This window comes from Neophocaena asiaeorientalis, unplaced genomic scaffold, assembly GCF_003031525.2.
Source record: "Neophocaena asiaeorientalis asiaeorientalis breed wild unplaced genomic scaffold, Neophocaena_asiaeorientalis_V1.1 scaffold19, whole genome shotgun sequence".
NCBI lineage: Eukaryota > Metazoa > Chordata > Mammalia > Artiodactyla > Phocoenidae > Neophocaena > Neophocaena asiaeorientalis.
The window spans coordinates 1,828,820-1,854,370 of NW_020173388.1; the positions used below are offsets into that span (position 1 = coordinate 1,828,820).

Here is a 25,551-nt window from a genome sequence, read left to right on the forward strand (position 1 = left end):
GAGTTTCAATTTCAATGCTTGTGGTTGGTCTGTTCATATTCCATGCAAATGGAAATCAAAAGAAAGCTGGAGTAGCAATTCTCATATCAGACAAAATAGACTTTAAAACAAAGACTATTACAAGAGACAAAGAAGGACACTACATAATGATTAAGGGATCGATCCAAGAAGAAGATATAACAATTGTAAATATTTATGCACCCAACATAGGAGCACCTCAATACATAAGGCAAATACTAACAGCCATAAAAGGGGAAATTGACAGTAACACAATCATAGTAGGGGACTTAACACCCCACTTTCACCAATGGACAGATCATCCAAAATGAAAATAAATAAGGAAACACAAGCTTTAAATGATACATTAAACAAGATGGACTTAATTGATATTTATAGGACATTCCATCCAAAAACAACAGAATACACATTCTTCTCAAGTGCTCATGGAACATTCTCCGGGATAGATCATATCTTGGGTCACAAATCAAGCTTTGATAAATTTAAGAAATTTGAAATCATATCCAGTATCCTTTCCAACCACAACGCTATGAGACTAGGTATCAGTTACAGGAAAAAATCTCTAAAAAATACAAACACATGGAGGCTAAATGATACACTACTTAATATCCAAGAGATCACTGAAGAAATCAAAGAGGAAATCAAAAAAATACCTAGAAACAAATGACAATGAAAACACAAGAACCCAAAACCTATGGGATGTAGCAAAGGCAGTTCTAAGAGGGATGTTTATAGCAATACAATTCTACCTTAGGAAAGAAGAAACATCTCAAATAAACAACTAACCCTACATCTAAAGCAATTAGAGAAAGAAGAACAAAACCCACCAATGTTAGCAGAAGGGAAGAAATCATAAAGATCAGATCAGAAATAAATGAATTTGCATTTTTCATTCACTCAAAAGTGAATTTACATGTGACATATAGAGGATAAAAGGCCTGCTGTTACTCTAGGCCCCAAATAAATATTCAGAGTATGTCTGCCCAAGCCTGCAATGTTACCTGAGAAAGAATTACAGCATTTTTAAAATAATTAAAATTTGGGTACTGTATTAGTCAGGATTCTCTGGAGAATAAGAACCAATTACATATATATGTATATATATGGAGAGATCTGTATATAATCTGTATATATCTATATTTTTATAGGAATTGGCTTATGCAGTTGTGGAGGCTGAGAAGTCCCACATCTGATATCTTCCAGAGAACCAAGTCTGAAGGCCTGAGAACCAGGGAAGCCAATGGTGTTTAAGTCCAAGTCCAAGTATAAAGGCCCAAGAAGCGGGAGTGGGGAGAGGGGGAGGATAATAAGTCCCAGTCCAAGTCTGAAGGCCAGAGAACTAAGAGCACCAGTGTTAGAGAGCAGGAGATGATAGACGTCCCAAATCAGGCAAAGAGCAAATTTTCTCTTCCTCCATTTTTTTATTCTATTCAGACCCTCAGTGCATTGGATGATGCCACTTGCATAGGTGAGTGCAATCTTCTTTACTCACTCTATAGATTCAAATGCTAATCTCTTCTGGAGGTACCCTCACAGACACACCCAGAAATAATGTTAGCTAACCTTAACCCTAACCCTAATCCTAACTGGTTAGCTATAAGGTTAGCTATCTGGACATCCCTTAGCCGAGTTATGTTGACATACAAAACTAACATCACATCACAGGTACTATATTTCACCAAAATGTAGATTATCCTAACTAATGTTACGTGTCGTTCTCAAAACAAAAACTTGCAGTAACTTCTAACTGGAAGTTGTATTTCAAGATCATTTTGTTCAGTTCTGCTCACTGCATTTTAAGCAAAGCATGGACTAATGAGCCTGCACTCAGATGTTTAACCAGACAGATAGTAGACCTAATATAATAAGATATTGGAGAACTGATGACTATTCAACTTGAAGATAATGCTTACAGAGCTCATGACTCTTTTATTCATTCATTCATTCAAAGTTAATTTACTGATTGCCTGTAAGTTTTGATTTTCATTTTAATTCTTTGCCCTGGAATCGAAAAGATGATTTAAGCATGATACCCTTACTCAAGAGGCAGATAGCATTGTGGGTAAAATAAGATTAAATAATTACAATAAATTATAATAGATAATCTAAGGCATGCAGAGAACTACAACTCGGTAGAAGTCATGATCAACACAGCCAGGATTTGAGGTTTGCAGAATTTTTAGATAGGTAATGTTTGAGTTTATCCTTGTAGGATATGTAAGAATTCAAGAAAAACAAGGCTTAGATGGGCAATTCAAAAGAAAAAGTAGTATATTAAAAGCATAAAATAGTTCTCTTCAAATATTTTCAAGTGCTGTCACATGGAAGAGAGCACAGAATTGTTTTGCTTTGTTCAGAAATATCAGTAAGGGCATTTTCTGTGGGAGACTGAACAGAGGATGTTTAAAGCCAGTCATTTTCATGGTGCTAAAACTGGACTTGATAGATGAACACAAAAGGGCCTACGGAAAAGGCCGGAAATACCAAAAGTGGTTTCCTAGATGATAGCAACCAAGTCAAGCAGAAAAGTAAACCCAAACCTGGTCGTTCATCAAAGGAGCCAGACAAATGCTAAGTATGAAGATGTATTTACAGAACAAGAAGTTGAAGAGCAATTTTTTTAAACAGCAAGATCAAGCATATAAAGAGGAGTTGGTCTAGATTAATTTTGGACAGTGAGTACCAGGGTGGCTTTCAAACACCACCAGCTAGAGTTGGGTGAACAAATGGTCCTCATAAATGTGATGTATAAACAGAGAATCTGGAGAGAGAATTTTTTTCAATATAAAAAAAATTAATTTTTTAAATGATTTTTCTATTTCTTGCAATATATTCCTTCCTCCAAGGGGTTTCATTGTTATCCCTCAAAAAAGATATGTTGGAGCCCTAACTCCCAATCTCCCAATATCTTTGATTGTGACTTTATTTGGAAGGAATTTTTACAGAGGTAATCAAGTTAAAATGAAGTCATTAGGTGGGCCCTAATTCAATGTGACCAGTTTTCTTATAACACGTGGAAATTAGGCACAGGGACAGACAGGCACACAGGGAGAATACCACGTGAAGATAGAAACAGAGATTGGAGTGAAGTATCAGAAAGCCAAAGAAGGCTAAAGATCGACAGCAATTCACCAGAAGCCGGGAAGGGGCATGGAGCAGATTTTCCCTCACAGCCCTCAGACCGAACCAGCCTTGCCATCACTTCGATTTCAGACATCCAGACTTTGAGACAATAAATTTTTGTTGTTTAAACCACCCAGTTTATGACATTTTGTTATGGCAACCCAAAGAAACTACTAATACAATAATAACTTACTGAAAATTTAACATTTGTTATATGCTCTATTAGGCACTTTCCTATAATGTTATAGGCTATAACTTTATTAAGATATATTAAGTACAGTAATTAGCACATATAAATATTTTACAACTTTATGTAAACGGAATCATAAACTATGTACCAATGATATTGATATTTATCCTTGCTATTGCATGTATCAATAAGCCATTTCAGTAATTTTCTTTTTCCTTTCCTCCCTCCCGCCCTCCCTTCCTTCCTTGCTTCCTTTTGTATTTCCAATTTCTTTGTCAGGTTTTAATATCAGGTTTATAATGGCCTCATTAAAAGAACTGATCAGTCATCCCTCCTCATTTATTTTTTGAAAAGATTTATTTTAAATGTGTTATTTCTTCCTTAAGTGTTTAATAAAATTCACCAGCAAAATCATCTGGATCTTGAAAATTTTTTGGAGTTATTTTGATAACAGATTCAATTTCTTCAATAGATATAGAGCTCAAATTTTGTGGGGAAGGGGTTGTGTCAATTTTGATAATTTATCTTTTTCAAGAAATATGTCCATTCATCTCAGTTATCAAATTTGTTGGCATAAAGTTGTTCATAGTATTCAATTATTACATCTTAATTCCTATAATATCTATAACAATAGCCCCCTTAATAATGATGATTTGTGTTACCTTTTTCTCTTAATTAGTCTACCTAGGAATTTATCAATGACACTGATCATATCAAAACACATTTTTAGCTTTTCTAATTGTCTTTGTTGCCTGTTTTCATTGCATTTATATATGCTCTTCTATTTATTATTTCTTTCTTTCTTTTTTTTTATTTTTTTTTTGCGGTATGTGGGCCTCTCACTGTTGTGACCTCTCCCGTTGCAGAGCACAGGCTCCGGACGCGCAGGCTCAGCGGCCATGGCTCATGGGCTCAGCCGCTCCGTGGCATGTGGGATCTTCCCGGACCGGGGCACAACCCCGTGTCCCCTGCATCGGCAGGTGGACTCTCAACCACTGTGGCACCAGGGAAGCCCTATTTATTATTTCTTTAATTCTATTTACTTTGCTTTTCTTTTTCTAATACCTTAATTTGGAACCATAGATAATTTATTCTAGATTATTTTTCTTTCCTAATATAAACATTTTAAGCTATGAGTGTCCCACCAAGTGTTTCTTTAGCTGATTCAAACAAATATTGATCAGCTGGATTTCAATTGTCATTCAGTTTAAACTATTTTCTAATTTCCTGTCTGATTTCATCTATGATACAGGAGTGTATTGTTTGACCCATGAATTATATAGATGTATTTTACTAAGTTCTAGATATTTGGCACAGAGGTCTACATATCTTTTATTTTATTTTTTATTTTTTTTTGCGGTAGGGGGGCCTCTCACTGTTGTGGCCTCTCCCGTTGCAGAGCACAGGCTCCGGATGCGCGGGCTCAACGGCCATGGCTCATGGGCCCAGCCGCTCCGTGGCATGTGGGATCTTCCCGGACCGGGGCACGAACCCGTGTCCCCTGCATTGGCAGGTGGACTCTCAACCACTGCGCCACCAGGGAAGCCCTACATATCTTATTTTAATTTAACTCTCTTTTGGTCAGAGAATAAAATCTTTATGTATTTTATCCTTTTAAATTTAGAGTATTATTTTATAGTCCAGTATATGGTCAATCTAAATAGCATTCTTTTCCATAGAAAAGAATGTGTGTTGAGTATACATTATATTGAATGTGATAATGTAATAAATAATATTTCTAGTGATGAATAGTGCTAAGATCTCCTATATCTTTAATGATGTATTTGTCTTGTTTTTCTATCAGTTGTTGAGAGAGGGATGTTAATATCTCCTATGTTTGTTGAATTGTCTCTTTCTGCAATTCATTCAATTTTTGATTTGTATATTTTGAAGCTATTTTATTTGAGGTGCATATACATTTTGAATTATGTGCTGTTGAAGATTTCTAACTTTTATCATTATAAAATGTCCTACGTTATTTCTGGTAATATTCTTTGTCTTGAAGTCTGTTTTATCTGATGTTAAGACAGCTACTCCAATCTTATTAAGCTTACTGTTTGTATGGTAAGACATTCTATTTCTTTACTTTTAATCGGACTGTGACTCTATATTTAAAATATTTTTCTTGTAGGCCACATATCATGCAGTTCTTCATTTTAATCTACCTCTGTCAGTCTCTGGTTCTTGGTGCTTAGACCATTAAAATTTAATGTAATTATTGTTATGGTTACATATAGTCTCATGTGGTTGATATAGTCTCATTTATTGCTTGTTTTCTGTTTCTCTCTTCTGATTTTTGGTGCTCTGTTTTACCTTTTACCCCTTCTTTTGGATCACTGTATTTTAAGGTATCTATTAGATTTTTGGCTATATCTCTTTGTATAACTTTTTCTTACTCTAGGAATTTAAATACACATACTCAAGTGTTCACAGTCATCTCAGAATAATGTTGCACTACTTCAATAAAATATAGGATGTTTGCTGCCATTTAAGTCTCTTTATACCCCCATAAGCTTTATCTTATAGTTGTTAAATCTATTACATATGCTGAAAGTCCCATTGGACATTGTTATACTTTTTGCTGTCAATATGTGTTTATATTTTAAAGAAATTAAAACAAAAAATAGTCTACTGTATTTAACTAGGTGTTTAGCATTTCTGGTCTCTCTTCATTCTTAAAGACCCAGGATTCCCTCTGGTATTATTTTCCTTCAGCCTAAAGAAATTTCTTTAACATTTCTCATACAGTAAGTTTGCTAGTGCAAATGCTCTTACTTTTCATTCATTTCAGAATACCTTTTTTTACTCCCTTAATATCTTCATTTCCCTAATGTGCTCAACTTCTCCCAATTTTTTCTTCCCTCTACAATCTGATTATACTTGTTTACATTTATCATAAACAATTATGAGGTAGAGGAGGCTGTAACTGGTGAGGCTCAGGTGAACTGCAGCAGGATCTCCATCTCCATGAGGAAGGTGCCAATGGGCATGTCCCCCGTGAGCTTGAAGAAGAGATGCTCCAGGCATTTCAAGCTGATGGAGTGCAGGACGGGGTGGCACAGCAGCAGTTTTGCAAAGCTGCCTGATTGTTCCAGATACTTCTGCTTGGTATAGGCCTCAAGAATAACATAAACTTCCACAGAACCTCTGGGAGCTTGGACAGACCCTTGGCATCTGGGTTAAACGCACAATGGCTTGCAGGATTCCCAGCTACAACTTATCCATCTGCTTCATTTTGAATACCAGCTCAGTCAGAACTCTGTCAAAGATGGAGCCAACCCCAGCATTATAGACACTGCTCAGGTGGATGTATAAGCCTATGGCCAGAAGGATGCCATCCTGCACAGAAACCAAGTGGAAAGAGGAGGTAATCAGTAATCCCTTCTACCCTGCCCAGAACAAAATGACCTGGTCCTCCAACTTGAGGTCAGAGAAGTAGGAAATGTGCCTGGTCCATTCAAAGAATGAAAAGCTGCTTATTAACTTTTTTTTTTTTTTCTGACACAGGGCATTAATTGTGTCTTTAAAACATCATAAACAGGGCATTAGGTCTTAATCATCAGCCTGCTGAACATCCTTTTTCAGCAACATAAATACTATGCAAAAATTTTCTGATATCCGTGTTTTTAACTGTTGGGGTTTGCTGAATCTGATACAAGTTTAATATCGTTTCCTTCAGGAATTAACATATTTTTCTGGTGCTTGAGATACTGAAGAAGCAATGCCTGGCCTCATCTGAACCCTGTGGATATATTTTTGCCCAAGAAATTTGAAATTTTAACAAGAGACCCGTTGTTTTAAATAACGATGCTGATGGGGAAATGAGTATACACAGGCCTCATCGTGAAACAGAAGGCCAGTGTAATGCCTTTTGATCATGTTTTGTTCATGACTACAGAGAGTGCAAAAGGTAGCTAGTTCCTTTCTATTTCTCTACAATTTGTCAATGCAGAGTCTCTTTTTCTTTCCAAGGAGATTTTTTGTATTTTATCCAAAGATTTAGTTGTAAGCCGAAGAGGCTTCAGTGATTTTATGCAGCCATATCATATATGTAACTCTAAATAAACCATGTAAGAGTGATGTGGGAATGCAGTGATGAAAGTGTGGGTTTCAGGTATGGGAAAAGGCATGGGCTATTCAGTATGAAAATCCTTATGGAAAAAAATGAAACTTGTGACCCTAACTCACAGCATACATAGAAAATAATTCCACATTGGTCATTGATTTAAATTTAAATACTGTAAGCAATAACAAATTTTAAATGTAATATATGCTCTCTTTATAGTCACAGGGTATAAGACACGATGCAAAAGTACAAACTGTAAATGAGAAAAAACAATAAATTAGACTACATTATAACAAACAGCTATCTAACGAGACTATATGAGCCATTGCTTCATTGAACAAGATAGGCGAAATTTAACAAATAATATTGAACAAAAGAAACAAAACACTATAATTCTATTTATATAAAATTCCAAAACAGGCAAAAGTGATAGTGTAAGAAGATAGGAAAGTGGTTACCATTCAAAGAAAATATTGACGTAAAGGGGGAATGAGTAGCTTCTTGGGTGCTAGTAAAGTTCTGTTTCTCCATCTGGGGATTGTTGTTATTTTTTTTGTTTTTGTGTTTGTTTTGCTTTATTGTGTAAGTGTGAAAATCATCAAACTGGTCGCTTACTTGTTTCTTATATGAATATTATACTTTGAAAAATATTAAAATGAAAAGTAAGGGAATGATACACACAGTTTGGGAATAATAATTAAAATAAAATGAGGCATTTGATGGTAATTTGGAGAAGCACAGAAGATGATACAGTGTTATTGGCAAAGTTCCAATTAAGTTGGATTGTGGATTAAAAGATGTTCATTTTAGGGCTTCCCTGGTGGCGCAGTGGTTAAGTCCGCCTGCCGATGCAGGGGACTCGGATTTGTGCCCCAGTCTGGGAGGATCCCATATGCCGCGGAGCTGCTGGGCCCGTAAGCCATGGCCGCTGAGCCTGCGCGTCTGGAGCCTGTGCTCCACAATGGGAGAGGCCACAACAGTGAGAGGCCCACGTACCACAAAAAAAAAAGATGGCCATTTTATTGCTTATTTTTACCATGTAGATATATGTGTACCAACTATTTGCACAACTATTACAAAATAATTAATAATCATATGGTTGCATAATAATGACATAAAAAAGAGAAAGAACCACATGATTGACACAGTGTGGAGTCTCAAAGTATTTGTGAAATAAACGATGAAATATGATTAATTCATTTCAATATGCTTTCATGATAATAAATCATATATTATTACTGCATATTTTAACAAACATCCTGATACTATACTAAGTATTTTACAATGTTTTGTTTGCCGTTTCACACTAAATTCTAAACATCCGTTTGTTGTTGCTACAAATTGATATAGTCATATGGGTGGGTCATATTTCATTTATTAATCTACCAAAGAGGAAGAGCACAAACAATGATGTGAAAAACTGAAAACCTTCTACAGTTGACCTTGAGCAACACTGGTCTGAAATGCGGGTCCACTTGCATGCAGATTTTTTTTTTCACTAAATATGTACCATGGGTCCTCAGCTGGTTGGTGTAGAGGGTTGGTGCCCCTAACCCCAGTATTGTTCAAGGGTCAACAGTATATAGATGCCTGTACTGTCCCATTCATGCAAATATGTTTGTGATATTCTAAAGGTGAGAATGTGGCAAGCTCTTTAAAATGTTTGTCTTTTAATAAATGATTTAAAATGATGTAGAAATTGAGTTCACATTCCATCAACAGCATATAAAGAGATTTGTTTCTCCATGCCAACAATAATTTTGTCTTTGCTTATCTTTGCCCACCCATATAAGATTGACAAAAATAATTAAGACTGTTGTTGGCATGGAGAAAAGAAAGTTCTTTTATGTGACTGTTGATGAAATGTGAACATATATATTGGTATAGAGAAATATAAATAGATAGATAGATGGGGAAGGTACTTTTTGAAATCTATTTTTAACTTCTTTATTAGTGAGGTTGATCATTTGTTGTATAATTCATTTCATTCTTTACTCTCATTTATTTGGGATGTTCCTTTTACTGATTTACTACTGTTTATTTTATAATAAAAAGAATGTGCATATTATCTCTTTTAACCATAGAACTAGATTTTGAATTTATCTTCCATAATTTTTTGTGATGATTTTATTTCAACATAAGGCTCTGTTGGAATTTGCGTCACTTTTCCACAATGAATATTCACTCATAATTTATTTAGTAGCTGCCTTTTTTGTTTAAAATTCTGAGTCAGCCAGAATTATTTCTGATATAGAGACAGAGTAATCCAGCTTCATTTTATTCTTCAAATAGCTACCCAGCTATTACCCAGCTAAAATTAGGTATTTATTAGACCTTAATATAATTTTCACTAATTTCAAAGGTTTGCCACATATGAAATGTATATATTTTATATTCAAAATCTTCATTTTAAGATATGCATGAATATGCAATTCTTATTTACTTTGTAGTCATAGCAAAGTTTAACCCATTTAAGGTAAAAAAATTGAGCCTATTTTGAAAAGTATATAGTTGTATATCATTGGATTCAATACATTCTTCCATTTCTCCACCCTAAATCCTCCTGCACTTTGAAAATCTTCACTTGTGCATAAATAGTTTTGGTAACAACACACAAACATCTAATGTTGGAAAGGGAACAACAGATTTATAATAAATTTTGTAGATGCTCAGGAAACATAATTTTTTTAGTCTTATTTTTTGATTTACTTTTTATATATAATATATCTATGGAGGAAACAAAACTCTGCAGTAACACAAATATAGGATCTTTATTCATACATATGCCTTTTCATCTGATACCTGAAAACAGTCTTGAATTCATTTCAGGGAATGTTTAACCAAATCTAGCCAACGACACATATTCACAAATGTAAAAATCAGCTTGGAATCTTGTGTTCTTGCCATGTAAAAATTATTATTTTCTTCTCCTTTGCATGATAGTCAGTTTGTAACAAACTTGTATATTAGGAAACAGGGAAAGTACTGAAGATTATAAAGTATGTATCAGTAAATGGGTTGAAAATGTTTTTTGATTGAACCTTTCTTTATAAATATGATTTGGGATTTCAGTAAGGGCATATTGCAAATGCCACCCAGTACATGCAGCAAATGTTACCTTCTATCACAGAAGACAGGCTCCAAATGTGATTTGAGTAAAAAGGGACCATGAGGGAATAGCTTGTAAATGACACTTTAGCTTTTCAGTCTTGATTGATTTCAATACTGAATATGAGAATATAGCTGCAGTTGTAAATAAAGTTTACTCCTACTTTTATATAACTGTTAAGTGTTTTCTTTAACATTCAGGAAATTATTGCTTCTTCCATTAAAGTCTGTATTTCACTTTTGTACTGTAATAGATTTTTAAATTTTGGATAAGCAGCCTTGAAATCCTGACTGTTCCTGTGAGCATTCCTTGTATTTCCATAAAATTAACTTTGCAATGAAACTTCTTCAAGAATCCTTTAGCAGGAGATTCTCCCACCTTTTCTGGATCTATGTGCTCTTAATACTGTTGCTCACTGCCCTTGCCATCAAAGATACGGAGATAGGAAAATCCTTTAAAGTTTTATTTTGCATTTGTTCCTCTGCTCCATTATTGAGTCTTTGTATTGACAAAGGATCATATCTACAAAATCTATGCAATAATAAAGTTTTAAAATGACAATTCATATAAAAAATAGTGATTCAGTGAAAAACAAACCAAATGATTCTAAGCCATATTCTTTATACCCAGCATAAAATCAGATCTATCTCCACAGATTATCCTCATTTATGATTTTTCTCATTCACATTCTGCTATCACAGCACTCAGAGAAAACAAATTGTGATTATTATTTTTTAAATTCCACTAAGAGTTAGGATAACTTAGAAACTTTGGATTACTCTTTTAGTAATAAAGCAATGACCTGGGCCATCCTTAGATAATTAAATTAAGATCAACATCTTGAGAGTCACATAATACAAGGTTCTGTACAACAGATGGCTTGGTAGTGGCCTAGGGATACCACTCAAGGGACATAATCAGGTAGCTTAATATGCATGTCTCAGAAAAATCTTTAAGCATCTTATTCATATAATCAACCACCATAATCCTACTTTTAATAATTGGTTGCTGTTGCTTAGGGGTTGCTTTCAGCCCCTTGAGGCTGCTCTATGCTCCATGAACATGGCCCTTTCCATCTTTAAAACCAGCAAAGATGTCTGAAATCTTTTTTTTTTTCCTTTGAATATCTTTGACTTCCCATTCTGCTACTAGCTAGAGAAGTATCTCTGCTTTTAAAGGGTTCATATAATTAGATTAGACCCACTAGGATAATTTCCATTTTATCTCAAAGTCAACTGATTAGAAACCTTAATTACATCTGCAAAATCCATTTTACTCTGTAATGACATAATCATGGGCAAGATATCTCTATACTTATGGTCATGGGGATTAAAGAGAAAAATATTGAGGGACAATTTTAGAGTTTGCCAACCACAGGAGTTGATCTTCCATCCCCTACTTGGCATAAAGAGGCAATGCTCTAATTATACAACTAGGGTAATGTCAGTGTACCTAAACAGGGAGTAGGTCTTCAATCCTCTATACAGAAGAAGCAATTAGGCAATGCTCTAATTCACCTACTATGGAAATTTCATGAAGGTCCAGCAGGGAGCTGAACCACCAACCACAGTCAGCAGCAATAATACCTAACAATGTGGTAGAAGGTGGGTTAGTTAGCACTCAACTTACCATGTCTCAGTACCAGCAAGACCTAATGAGGAGCTGAGCCTTTACTCCCATCCAGCAGCAACAAGACTGAATGAGGCTGTGTGAGGCAAGGTTACTCAGTACTCTGATCTCCCTCACCCTACCTTGGTGTCAACAAGAACCAACGAGGAGCTGAACCTTCACCCTCATCTAACTCCAATGTATCCTAAGCAGGACAACTGCCTACTAAAAAGGATTATATGGATTCCAGAGTCTCACAACGTAATATCCAAAATAGTCACATGACAATAAAAAAATCTCTTTTGCAAATAATTTTTCTTTTACAAATAAACAACTTGTATAAAGTACAATCAAGAGACATCAACATTGAGATTACTGAGAAACTGTAGTTACCAGACAAGGATTTTAAAGTAGTGATCATTAAAATGCTTCAATGAGCAATTATGAGCAGTCATGAAACAAGTGAAAAAATAGAAAATCTTGTCAAAGGAATTGAGAATATAAAAAAGAAACAAAAAGAAATCATAGATCTGAAAAATATAGTAACCAAAGGGGGTTGGGGGAGAACACCTCAATGGATAGGCTCAATAGCAGAATGAGATGATGGAAAAAAGAATCAGTGAACTCAAAGATATGTCAATAGACTTTACCCAATCTGAATAATCTGAAAAACAGAGAGAATACAGACTTAAAAAAAAAAAAAAAAAGAATAGAGCCACAAGGACCTGCAGAGAAATACAGGACTCTCTGTCTAGCACTGAAATCCTAGAGAGGAGAAAGAGAATGTGAAGTTCATACAAAAACTTGGATGGATCTCAAGGGCGTTTGCTGAGTGAATAAAAAGCGAGTCTCAGAAGATTAGATATTGTATCATTCCATTTATTTGACATTTCTGGATAGCAAAATTATAGAGATAGACAATAGATTTGTGGTTTATAGAGGTTAGGGATGGAGATGAGAGAACGTTTGGGCGAGGCTATGAAGGGTTAGTCTGATGGACCTTGTGGTACTGTAACAGCTCTGTATCTTGAGTGAGGTGGTAGTTACATGAATCCATACATGTGATAAAAATGCATAACACTACATATCACACACATACACACACACAAATGAATTCTGTGTAGCATATACCAATGTCAATCTCCTGGTTTTGATCCTATACTATGATTACTCATGATGTTACCACTGGGGAAATGTGGATGAAGCATGCGTAATCTCCGTGTGTGTGTGTGTGTGTGTGTGTGTGTGTGTGTGTGTGTTTGCAATTTCCTATGAATCTATACTCACCTCAGAATAAAAAATTTAAAAAATTGTTGAACAAATACTCTTTCAGATAATTTGTTCTACTCTCTATACCTCAGTTTACCTGTCCTTTCAAATATTTTCATTTGGTCAAAATTATTTATCAGGACTTTGTCCTAATAAACATCCTGAGAACCTATGTTGGCTCTTTTCCTTAGACAGCTAACAATAAAATATCCTACTTTAGGCATTTTCATCCCATGACTAAATTTTTTGTGTTTCCTTTCTACTTAGTGAATAGGCTTATAATAACTAGATAAAAAATGATGGTTTGAAAATACACTTCAGATGCCTGAGTCTACCTGTATAACTAGCTAACTGGGACACTAGATCTCTGGCGAATCAACATGGTCTACCGCAATTGCCCCTAGATTTGAATAGACCATTTGGAATTTCTAGAATTGCCTCTTTATCCTATTCTTCCTTTTTTAACTATAAAATAGTGATGCTTTCCTTAAAAATTTTGTAGGAAGTTACTATTAAAATGTCGAATGAAATTTTAAAAGTCTGAATGTAGTTTTCATAGCATGCTATAACAAATATAATACGGAGGAACAAATACTACATTATAAAATATCTGCAGATTCTCATACCAAAGGAAATTTAAAAGAGGAATATACATCAAAGGAAAAGTAATTATGATAATTTAAAAGAGAGGTTCAACCCAGTAACATAGAATATAGATTTAAGTTAAAAATCTGTAGTCTCAGGATAAAATAAATGGCATACATAGACATGTTTAAGCAACTTTATAATCTAATAATAAAAATGTTCAATTAGTAAACTTGGTCAACCCTTAAGTTTTAAATACTGACTTAAAAAATAAATTGCGTTTAGAAGAAAAATCTTTTAACATTTTGTATTTCATGTTGACAAATAGGAAACCTAAGGTAATTTGGCAGATCTTTTCTCGCAAGTTAATATCTCAAGTAAAGTGGACCAACACAACACAAATAGAAGTAAATATACTCAGGAATGTTAAAATTCTTGGAGAGGTTTAAACATTTCCCCAGTAAATCACCAAAGAAAAATTAAAGGTTTATAACGCATTCTGTTGTATGTATTTGATGACTGTATTTAAGCTTGTTTTGGGGTGAACATAGTGGTGTCCTCAAGTTGTATTAATGAGAAAATTGCAACCTACAAAAGATCAATGCTTCAATACCACTTGACCTGAAACAAAGGCAGGGAAACAGTATAGGGGAATAAAAATTTCTTTATATAGCTATCAACTAACTATTCAATTAGAAAAATCAAAAAATGGAAGTTATCCATAAATTACTACAGTGAAGAATAATTAACTTTTTTCATTTTCTGGTCAGATTATATATATAAAAGAATAACTTTTTAATTTGTGTCCTATAAGAATATCATTTAGATTTGGAGGATATTTCATTATTAGTCTTTCCATAGTTATGTTGAGTCATAATTACCAATAACTTACTAATTAAATATCAAAATAGATTATTTTTTTAAATGATGTATGTTATTTATACTGTATGGTGATACCTAAAATCTACCTTTCCAGATTACAGACTCTTGGTTCTGATTGACTAAATTAGATCTTACACTTTAGTGAGTTTATAAATTCAAGCATCACCTGAACAAATGCTCTGAAAAAGCACAGAAAGAAAACACCTGTGAGAGAAGGCTGTAAGGACAAATCAGGAAAAAACTCAAATAAACTGTCAGCATCTAGAAAAAATTGTTCAGTGTTTTTGACAAGCAGGTCAATGGTGAATACTCACCTTTTGCCTTTTGAACTTAAAAATATATATAGTCAGCAAGTTGGCAGTTCTTAGTTACTATGTAATTCAATGAGAAACCAGAAGAAATGCAGATTCTTCTCTGTTACACTGTGTTTTACAATTTCAGAAAATCTTGGGACACTTGAGCCTGACCTTCATACTCTCATTGTTATTGGACCAAAAAAAAAAAAAAGAAAAAGGAAAAATTTGTGTTTGATTCTTAAAATAATTAATAATTTTACAGTAATTTAGCAGGGGTAAGAGGCTCACAGAGATTCGGCTTATTTTATTCAGATACAGCATCATTTTCCTCTACACAAAAATGTCTACTACCTTGTAACTTATTAGAACTATTAACTTAATATTCAACATAAACAGAAAAGCCCCCAAAATTGCCAGCTGCAATTTGTAATCAAAACAATCTAGAAAATCCATACTCTAACTATGCTGAAATCTCTACATATCTTTATTGTCTAAGATAAAAATCTCAGCAGAAAGGCAGGGTAGGCTGAGATGGAAAGTTCTATAGCTATGCTGTGTAATATGGTAGACATGAATTATTGAACAATTGAAATATCACTAGTCCAAAATGAGCTGTGCTTAGGTGAAAATATGTACTAGATTTTGAAGACAGTATGGAAAGAAAAATATATAAATCTCATTCATAAGTATATAGTAATTAAATGTTGAAATAATAGTTTGAACATATCAAGTTAAATAAAATATATTATTAGAATCCATTTCACTTTTTATCAAGCAACTAGAAAAATTTAAACTACATATGTGGCTTTTATTTGTGGCTCATATTATGTTTCTAATAGTCTGGGTTACTCTGTAGAATACCCATAGTTCTTTCACAGTTCTTTTATTTACAGTTCGTTTGCTATAGTAAAAATCTATCTAAGTTCAGCAATGAGAGGTCTGATCATCAGGGTGGGGCTTCCAATTGACCAGGTAGTTACTTTTCTCCCAACTAGCTTATGCTAATGGCATCTTTCCAATCACCATAACTCTGGAAAGAATAAGGCAGAATGTATAAGTTTCTATATTCCATTTTTGCTCTTCTATAAAGCTTTAATCTAACTTTGCCTGTTTATTCATCTGTGTTTCCCACTGTGAATTCCCAAGGATGAAACACTTCTGTCTTTGAATTTCCAAGAGGTGAGATTGCACTTACATTTAACAGATGTGAAATAAATACATGTTGAATGAATGCCCCCAAATCCCATTCCCTATTTTATTTGGAATGTTATATATTTATTTCCTTATTGGATTATTTCTGCCTCCCTTCACTAGACAGTATGTTCTCTAAAGGCAAGGACTTGGTTTACTTTAATAACTGCTACTATATATCTCTATAGTTTAGAATAGTGCCTGACACAAAATGATGTTCAAAAGTGTCTGTTGAATGAATGAAACTATCAATAGATCCCTTGAGAAGGACCGGGGACAGTGAAGAGTCAGTTTTAGCTATCAAGGCAAACACCTTCCCCCCACCCCACCCCTTTCTTCCCATAATGAGATTTTACTTCCCAAATCATCATAGTTAAGAAGATAGCCCTCCAACTTTTCCTTCTTGATAAGTTGGTGTTTTTTCTTTCTTTTCAGATGGGAAAAGCTGTAGCTAATATTTTTCTGATAAAATAATAATAAGTTTTTTTCCAACGGCAGTTGAAATTATTTTACCAATAATTAAACTGTCCAAATGAATGGCATACAAATAGCAGACCCATGGAAGAAGATGATGGATTATTTAAGGGAAGGAACTTCTGTCCGAGTGAGTTCTTACAACTAGTAGTACTGTAGCATGCACCTTTCTGTACAAACATTTCTTATTTGTTGCCACTTAGCTGGTAACAGTGCAGTATTGTGGAGAGAGAACCTACTCTTAGGTCTGGCACTAATTAGCTTCTGAACTTGAGCAAGTTATTTCACCAATACATATCTCTGGTTTCTTATATGAAAAATTATTAGGACAGAATAAAAGGTTCCTAAAGTTAATTTTTAGACTAAATGTCCATGGTAAAACAAAATTAAAAAAACAGAACAAAGAATAGTACTACTTTTTTTTACCACATATGTTTAAGTTATTTAAGGGTTTTCATGGATATTTTAGTTAACAATAAGTTATAGAGTGTCTCAGATTGGGTCTTTGGTGAATTCTACCAAACATTTAAGGAAGAAATTATACCAATTCTCTACAATCTCAGAGAATAGAAGCAGAAGACACAATTCCTAACTAATTTAATGAAGCCAACAGTACCCTAATACCAAAGTCAGACAAAAATATTACAAAAATAGAACACTAGACTCATGAAATATAGCTGTAAAAATTTTCAACAAAATATTAGCAAATCAAAATCAACAATGTATAAAAAAAAGTATACCTCATGACTAAGTGGGATTTATCCCAGGTATGCAAGTCTAGTTCAACAGTTGAAAATAAATTAATATAATACATCACATCAGTAGAATATAGAAGAAAAATCACATGACTATATCAATAGATTCAGAAAAAGCATTTGACAAAAGCGAACACCTACTCATGATAAAAACTCTCAGTAAAATAGGGATAGAGAAGAATTCCTCAACTTGATAAAGAATATCTATAAAAAACTATAGATAACATAGTACTTAATGGTGAGAAACTCAGTTTTCCCACTAAGATCAGGTTCAAGGCAAGGATATCCCCTCTCACCATTCCTTTAAATATAATATTGGAAGTTCTAGATAATGTAATAAGATAAGGAAATAAGATACAGATTGGGGAAAAAGAAATAAAAACTGTCTTTGTTTGCAAATGACATTACTATTTATGTAAAAAATCTGAAGAATCAACAACAACAACAAACTCCTGAAATAAGCAATTATAGCAAGGTTTCAGGATACAAAATTAATATACAAAAGTCAACCACTTTCCTATATACCAGCAATAAACAAGTGGAATTTGAAATTAAAGACATAATATAATCGACATTACAAAAGATGAAATGTTAAAGTATAAGTCTAATAAAAGATGTACAAGATGTATATAAGGAAAACAACAAAGCTTTGATGAATGAAATCAAAGAAGAACTAAATAAATAGATATTCCATGTTCATAGATAGGAAGATTCAATATCATCAAGAGGTTAGTTCTTCCCAAATTGATTTATAGCTTCAATGTAATCCCAACCAAAATATCAGCTAATTATTTTGTGGCTATTGATGGGCTGATTCCAAAGTCTGTATGAAGAGACAAAAGACCCAGAATAGCTAACACGATTATTGGAGGAAAAGAACAAAGTTGGAAAACTGACACTATCTAATGTCAAGACTTATTTTAATGACACAATAACCAAGACAGTGTGGTACTGGCCAAAAACAGACAAATAGATCAATGAAACAGAATAGGGAAAACAAACAGATCCACATAAATACATTCAACTGATCTCTGACGAAGGAGCAAAGGCAGTACAATGGAGGAAAGATAGTCTTTTCAACAAATGGTGCTGGAACAACTGGACATCCACATGCAAAAAATAATTTTTTAAATCTGCAGACAGACCTCACACCCTTCACAAAAATGAACTCAAAATGGATCACAGACCTAAATAAATGTAAAACACAAAACTATAAACTCAAAAAAAAAAAAAAAAAGAAGGAAACCTATATGACCTTGTGTTGATGGCTTTTTAGAGACAACAAAAAAAATGCAAAATCTATGAAAGAAATAATTGATAAACTGGACTTCATTAAATTAAAAACTTTTGCTCTTCCAAAGACAATGCCAAAAGAATAGGAAGACAAGTCACAGACTGGGAAATATTCACAAAGACCCATCTGAAAAAGGACTATTTTCCAAAATATACAAAGAACTCTTAAAAACAACAATAAGAAGAAAATTATCCAATTAGAAAACAGGCCAAAGACCTTAAACAGATGTTTCACCAAAGATATACAGATGGCAAATATGCATATGAAAAGATGTTCCACATCATTTCTCATCAGGAAAATGCTAATTAAAACAACAAAATGCCATTACATACTTATAATGGCCAAAATATAGAGCACTGACAACACTAAATTCTGGAGAGGACATGAATTAACAGTAACTCTCATTTATTGCTGGTAGGAAAGCAAAATTGCAGAGCCAGTTTGATGGTTTCTTATGAAACTAAATATACTTTTGCCATATGATCCAGCAATTAAATTCGTTGGTATTTACCTGAAGGAGCTGAAAACGTACGTCCACACAAAAACCTGCACACAGATATTTATAGCAGCTTTATTCATAATTGCCAAAACTTAGAAGCAACAAAGATATCTTTGGTAGAGGATGGAGAAACTGTGGTACATTCAGACTATGGAATATCATTCAGTGGTAAAGAGAAATGAGCTATCAAGCCATGAAATGTCATGGAGGAACCTTAAATGCATATTACTAAACAAAAGAAGCCAATCTCAAAAGTCATTATCATGTCATGATTCCAACTACATGACATTCTGGAAAAGGTAAAATCATATGACAGTGAAAAAAAAATCAGTAATTTCTAGGGGCTGGGGGTGGGTAGAGGGATGACTAGGCAGAGCACAAGGCATTTTTAGGGTGGTCAAACTATTCTGTATGATACTATAATGTTGGGTACAGTTATTATATATTTGTCCAAACCCATAGAATATACGACACCAAGAGTGGACTTTATTGTAAACTTTTAGTGATTAGATGTGTGAATGTAGGTTCATCAATTATAACAAATGTGCCACTCTGGTGGGGGATATTGACAACTGGGGAAGCTATGCATATAAGGGGTAGGGAGCATATGGAAAAATCGCTGTACCTTCCCCTCAATGTTGCTTTGAACTTAAAACTGCACTAAAAAAATAATATCTTTTTTTTTAAGTGTGGCAGTTATCTATTTTGAATATGTAAAGACTTCTTTTACTAACTTCAAACACCTAGTGCTGAGAAACCTTGTTGATTAAAACTCTCAGCTGTGAGAAACGTAACTGTTTGAAATTAAATCAGTGAAAATAGAACATTCTGTCTTTGTTTAAAGGATCTGATCTATTTTGGGTCACAATTGAAGTAGCTTTAATTTCCATCCTCAGTTCTTCAAAGAGGATTTTTTTTGGGGGTTCACTTTTGTTTTTTGTTTTCACAGCATTCCTCATTTACCCTAACTTTGTGGTTTCTGAAGAAGCACAACCCAAAGTCATCTTCTTACTGTGACTAGTAATCAGACTATAGCATTTCTAACGGAAACTAAAAGAATGTTTTCAACTAGACATGACTAAGGACACATAATTTGAGAAATTATGGCTTCCTTACCAATGATTTCCTTAGCCCTGCTTTGTTTCTCCTGCCTCCTGAATAGGACTGCTGTGACAAACATCTAGCAATGTTTCATGCTTCTCTAAACTGCTCCTTAGAAATAGTCATTAGGCAGAAATGCAAGCCGTATTAAAAGTCCTTTCCCATTCCCTTTTAGTTATCTGCCCCAGTGTTACTCATGGACAGTGTTTGCCAATACTGCAGAAAATTAAATAAACCATATTTGTTTTATTGCTGCTGTATTCCTGGTGGTATTTATCAGACAGGTTTTCTCAATATGAAAATGTGTAACTTAAAACAGGTTAGTAGACATTTGCTGATTGCTTCTTCAGGTCCAATTCTTTTTTCTCCATCAACATTTTTTGTTCTTCCCATTCTTAGCTACATGGCTTGGGTAGAACTGATGGCCTAAAACAAACCTCTCTGGTCACTGAAAGATGATTCAAATAAATGGAAACAAGTAATCTCCAAGATTTCAAGATACAGCAAAAGACACACACTAATTTCTCTTGGATTGGAAACTGTAAAAATGTGTGGTCTGAATATGCTGTAGTGATTTTACTATCCTAACAGTAGAATCTGGAGCTCTGGTATGGAAACTGACATCATTAAAGCATTCTGGAGAGACAGAGACATGAAGTCCTAGGGGAGACTGGATCCAGTATTGCCTGCCTCTAACTTTTCAGATAAGTAAGCCAATAAAATCCTTTCTTTATTTAAGCTACACTGAGGTTTGTTTGTTTGTTTGTTTTTAACTGAACTTAAAAATCTCCTGTTATAATTATAAATGAATCTCACCTAAAGACATAGAGAATATAGTGAAAGTTCAAAGGAGATACCAACTTTGCTGACTCCACATGCACCATGGCAGAGTAAGATCAATTAGAGACTCGTTTGTTCCCACTACCCTTGACCCACCCACATGGCAAAGAAAAGACATAGTAGCCCAGGAGTTGTGTGTTTGACAGTGTTCCTTAATAACAGCAAAGTCAGATTTTGTGCTCTTCATGAAGCTGGTCTCTGATTGAGAATAAAATTAAAAATGTCAACCTTGATGATATTAAAATCCATGAGATTGTTTACTTACTTTGGAAAAGAGAAAATAGAATAGAGTCCTAATTATTGTTTTTCAGTGTTGAGATACTCTAAATGGTAAGAGCAATCACTAACTATTCTCTACCTTCAAAGATAAAAACATTTGTAAGTTTTGCAAATTCTATTTTTGAAAATGAGAAAAATGAGCCTCGGAGACCTAAATGGTCATTCATAGCCTGTATCTCCTGAAACAAGAACTAATAGTGAAAATAATAACTAAATTTTATTGTTTCATTAGTCTGTTTTAGAATGTACCTAGTTTATTCCACTTCATGAAGTATTATAGTTATAATCATTTTGATTGTATAGATGAGACACTGAGGTGTACAGAGCAAATTGTCCAATATTACACAATAGCACTTATAAAAGACAAACCTGGGATTTGAAACCTTGTCTCTCACCCTCCAGGGAACACATACCTAACTACTAGTTATGTTTCATCACTAGGATCCAAACACTGTGATTCTTGCTTAGTATCTCTAAACAGATGGGATCATACATCTCTAAAGATGGGATCAAAGTATCCGTTTGCTTCTCAAGGAAATTATGCATAAAAATCAATAGAAACATATATTTGTCAGATGATTAATTCTATAAATGTTATTTTGTTAGTTACATCCTGTCTTTTTCTGTTTGTATGTGTGTGTGAAGGGCCTGGGAGTCCTTTATTCAATAAGAAATAGCAATTATTTACTCTCTTTAAGCACTAATATTTGCGCTGATAATACAGCTTCTCACAGAACTGACACTTTAGTGGGAAAAAAGAGATACTAAGCAAGTAAAATAACAAATATATAATGTTAGAAGCTATTTTTAAAATGCAGTATGGGTAAGAGAACAGAGTAATGTTATTTTGTTATAATAATGAGAGGAGAGAATCTGAAAATGTAAAAAAACAAGGAAAGACAAGTGAAGCAACTGAGAAAGTCATTTAAAAATCTGGAAGAAGAGCTCTTCAATTTAAGAGAATAAGAAAAAGACCTTTAGGTGAGAATAAGTTCACAATTTGAAGGAACAGCATAATTCCTAGTGGCTGAAGACACGGAAGCAACTAGGTAGAGACAGGAGATGAACTTGGAAAGTTGGTAACTTCATCTGCTTTATTGAGGACTCAGATCATGCATGTTTTTGTGGGACATGTTAATGTATTTAGATTTTTTTCAAAGTTTTGTGGAAAGGGAGTAGAGTTTCAGTTAAATGTGCCACACAACATTTTAAATCAACTATACTCCAATAAATATTTTTTTAAAAACTGGAAAAAAATAAAGTAGTAACATGTAGACAATAAAAAATTGTGCCAATAAATTTCCAGTTTAATAACCAATTTTTTAAATGAGTTGGCACTATAATTATTTCAATAGAATATCTGATCTTGAGTGTAAAAAATGTAAATGTTAAAATGTTTTCTTAAAGCATATTTGCCATTTTCTAATATACTATAACTTTACTTCTTTAAGCCTTGTTCTATTATCACATTAGTTCTTAGTTCTACAAAAATTTTAAATGTTATAACCTTTCTTACTTAAAAAAGCCAGAACCAAAAATAAAATATTTTTAGAAAATCACAGAAAGTTTTATTGCCCAAAGATACTTTTGAGAAAGTTAAATGCAGTTCAAAGCAAGAATCTATAAATAAAATTACATCCTCTCTTTGCTAAAGTGTTAACAACTGTAGGCATAATATAGTTTAAACTTTTTGCATTCAATAGATATTATCCATTAATCCCAATGAAATATATTTTCCCTCTGGGTTTTGGTAGTTCCAAGCAGAATCTTTAAGAAAACAGAATGTAATCTGCTATTTTGTGGTCCTATACTGTTTCAGCAAAGTTGGGCTTGAGGTCAATTGATATGTCAGATATCAGAGGAAATAAGTTTCTACTATCAGAAAAAAATATTTATCTGTTCTTTTCCAGATTGTATCATAATGTTCTCTTCAATCAGTATATCTATACTCTGGCTCCCAGTACATCCTATAGAACCATAGCTAAATCTGAGCTTCTGAACTCAACATTTTTAAGAACTAATTATGAGTAAGTGAAAAAATAAACTACATATCTGTGTATTAAATGTGCATATATGTTGTAATTACTTGATTTGACTTCTGCTTCTGGCATAGATAAAATAAATGACATTAGACTAAATCTCCCACTAATAACAGCTATAAAGTCTGGTTAAAATACAAAACAGTGTTTGGAGGCATCAGGAATTAAACATGGTAGCAGGTATTTGAGAGACAAAGTTTTTGAAGGATGGGAAATATATTGATGTGAGTGCTAAATTTCCACCCATTCCCAGGTATGAAATTTGATTATTCACTGTTCAGGGGCAACGAGCAAAAACATACAGTGATCTAGAGCTTATAACAGTCTCACTGGGCTGAGGAGACAAAAATTGTCATTGAGGTCTAACAAATAAAGTATGACTTTATGGGTCAAGACACAGAGGAAAGGGAACCAGAGAGAAGCAAGTACAACATTTTGAATAAAATTTATATTTGTTTGTTGACTCCAAAGATTCACATTCTTAGGGTAATATTTGCAAATATCAAATTTATAGCAGCTTCTAAAAGCTAAGCAGAAATTTTAACAGCCTTATCACACTAGGGAGATGAAGTTAGCACTTAGGACTTTTCAAGTATGAGAGGCCAAGTAAACATCCCAACCTTTCAGTTCAACCTTATAAGTGTTAGGTCCTGGGGACAAAAGGCAAACTGGAAATTTATCAACATTGACTAGGAGGGTGATATGCCCATATTCTAATTACTGGAAGAAAATTAAATCCTTTCTGAAGGAAGATACTATTATGCAGAATCTGTTTTATTTTTATTATGCAATTTCCAGCATGTAAACTAAAGCTTACCTGTATTATAAGACAAAAATCAAAATATCAAAATTGTGAAAAGTGGATATAGAGAAAATAATAGGTATTGAACTTTTAAATCGTAAGGATTAGGATGTTTATTGAAAGAAATTTTAAAATAAAGAATTTCACAAAGAACAGGAATAAAAACAGCAAAAGGTAAATCTTAAAGCTAAAAAATGCAATAGTTGAAACTAAAATTCAGTAGAAGGATTTAACATCTCATTAGACCCAGCAGAAAAGACAATTTAAAAACTAGAATACGGGTCAGTAGAATTAACAGAGATTGAAGCACAAAACAAAACATGAAGTGGAAAACAGAAAAAAAATCCACGATGAAAAGATACAAGTGTATATGGAGTAGTATGAAGAAATGAGAGCAATAATAAAGCAAAAGTAAAACTTGAGATGGCACTGCCCATGGATTATCCAAAACCGATGAAATGCATTGTGGTAGTCTGCCTCCAAGTTGACTCACAGTGATACCCAACTCCTGGTATCTGTGCCTTTGTGCTGAGTGTTGGCTGGACCTGGGGGCGCACTTCTAACTAATAGAATGAAGGAGAATTAATGGTTTCTGATTCTAAGACTAGGCCACAAGAGGCAGTGTGGCATCTTGTTCTCTCTTGTGGTCACTCATTCTGGGAGAAGCCAGCTGCATGAAGAGGGCTACAAAGCAAGGAACTGAAGCCCCTGCCAACTTCCATGGTTGTAAGTGTGGATGTGTATCCTTCAGCAGTCAGATAACTGCTACCTCACCAACAGATTAACTGTAATTTCATGAAAGAGCTTGAGTCAGAACCACCCAGCTAAGCTACCCTTGGGTTTCTGATTTTTAGAAACTTTATGAGATAATAAATGCTTGTTTGGGAAGTAATTAATTAATTTGTTATTAAGCAAAAGGCAACAAATTTTCAGACCAAAAGAAAAATGAAACTGATGGATGGAAAAAACAGTGCCTGAAAGCACTGTTTAGTCAGATAAAAGACCCTTTAAGGACCTAAAACGTATAATTCACAGATTCTCTGAATAAAAAATAGGGCTCCTAAGAAGTATAAGGACATTATTCCTTAGGAGAAATATAAGTTCTAAAAGTGCTTATTTTGAAGAAATCTA

The 25,551-nt window shown here is 33.8% G+C and overlaps 1 pseudogene; it reads right to left on the reverse strand.

Moving 5' to 3' along the window:
• Positions 1-6,267: 6,267 nt before the first annotated feature.
• Positions 6,268-25,551, reverse strand: part of LOC112400758 (retinoic acid receptor RXR-gamma pseudogene) — a 45,989-nt pseudogene continuing 26,705 nt past the window's right edge.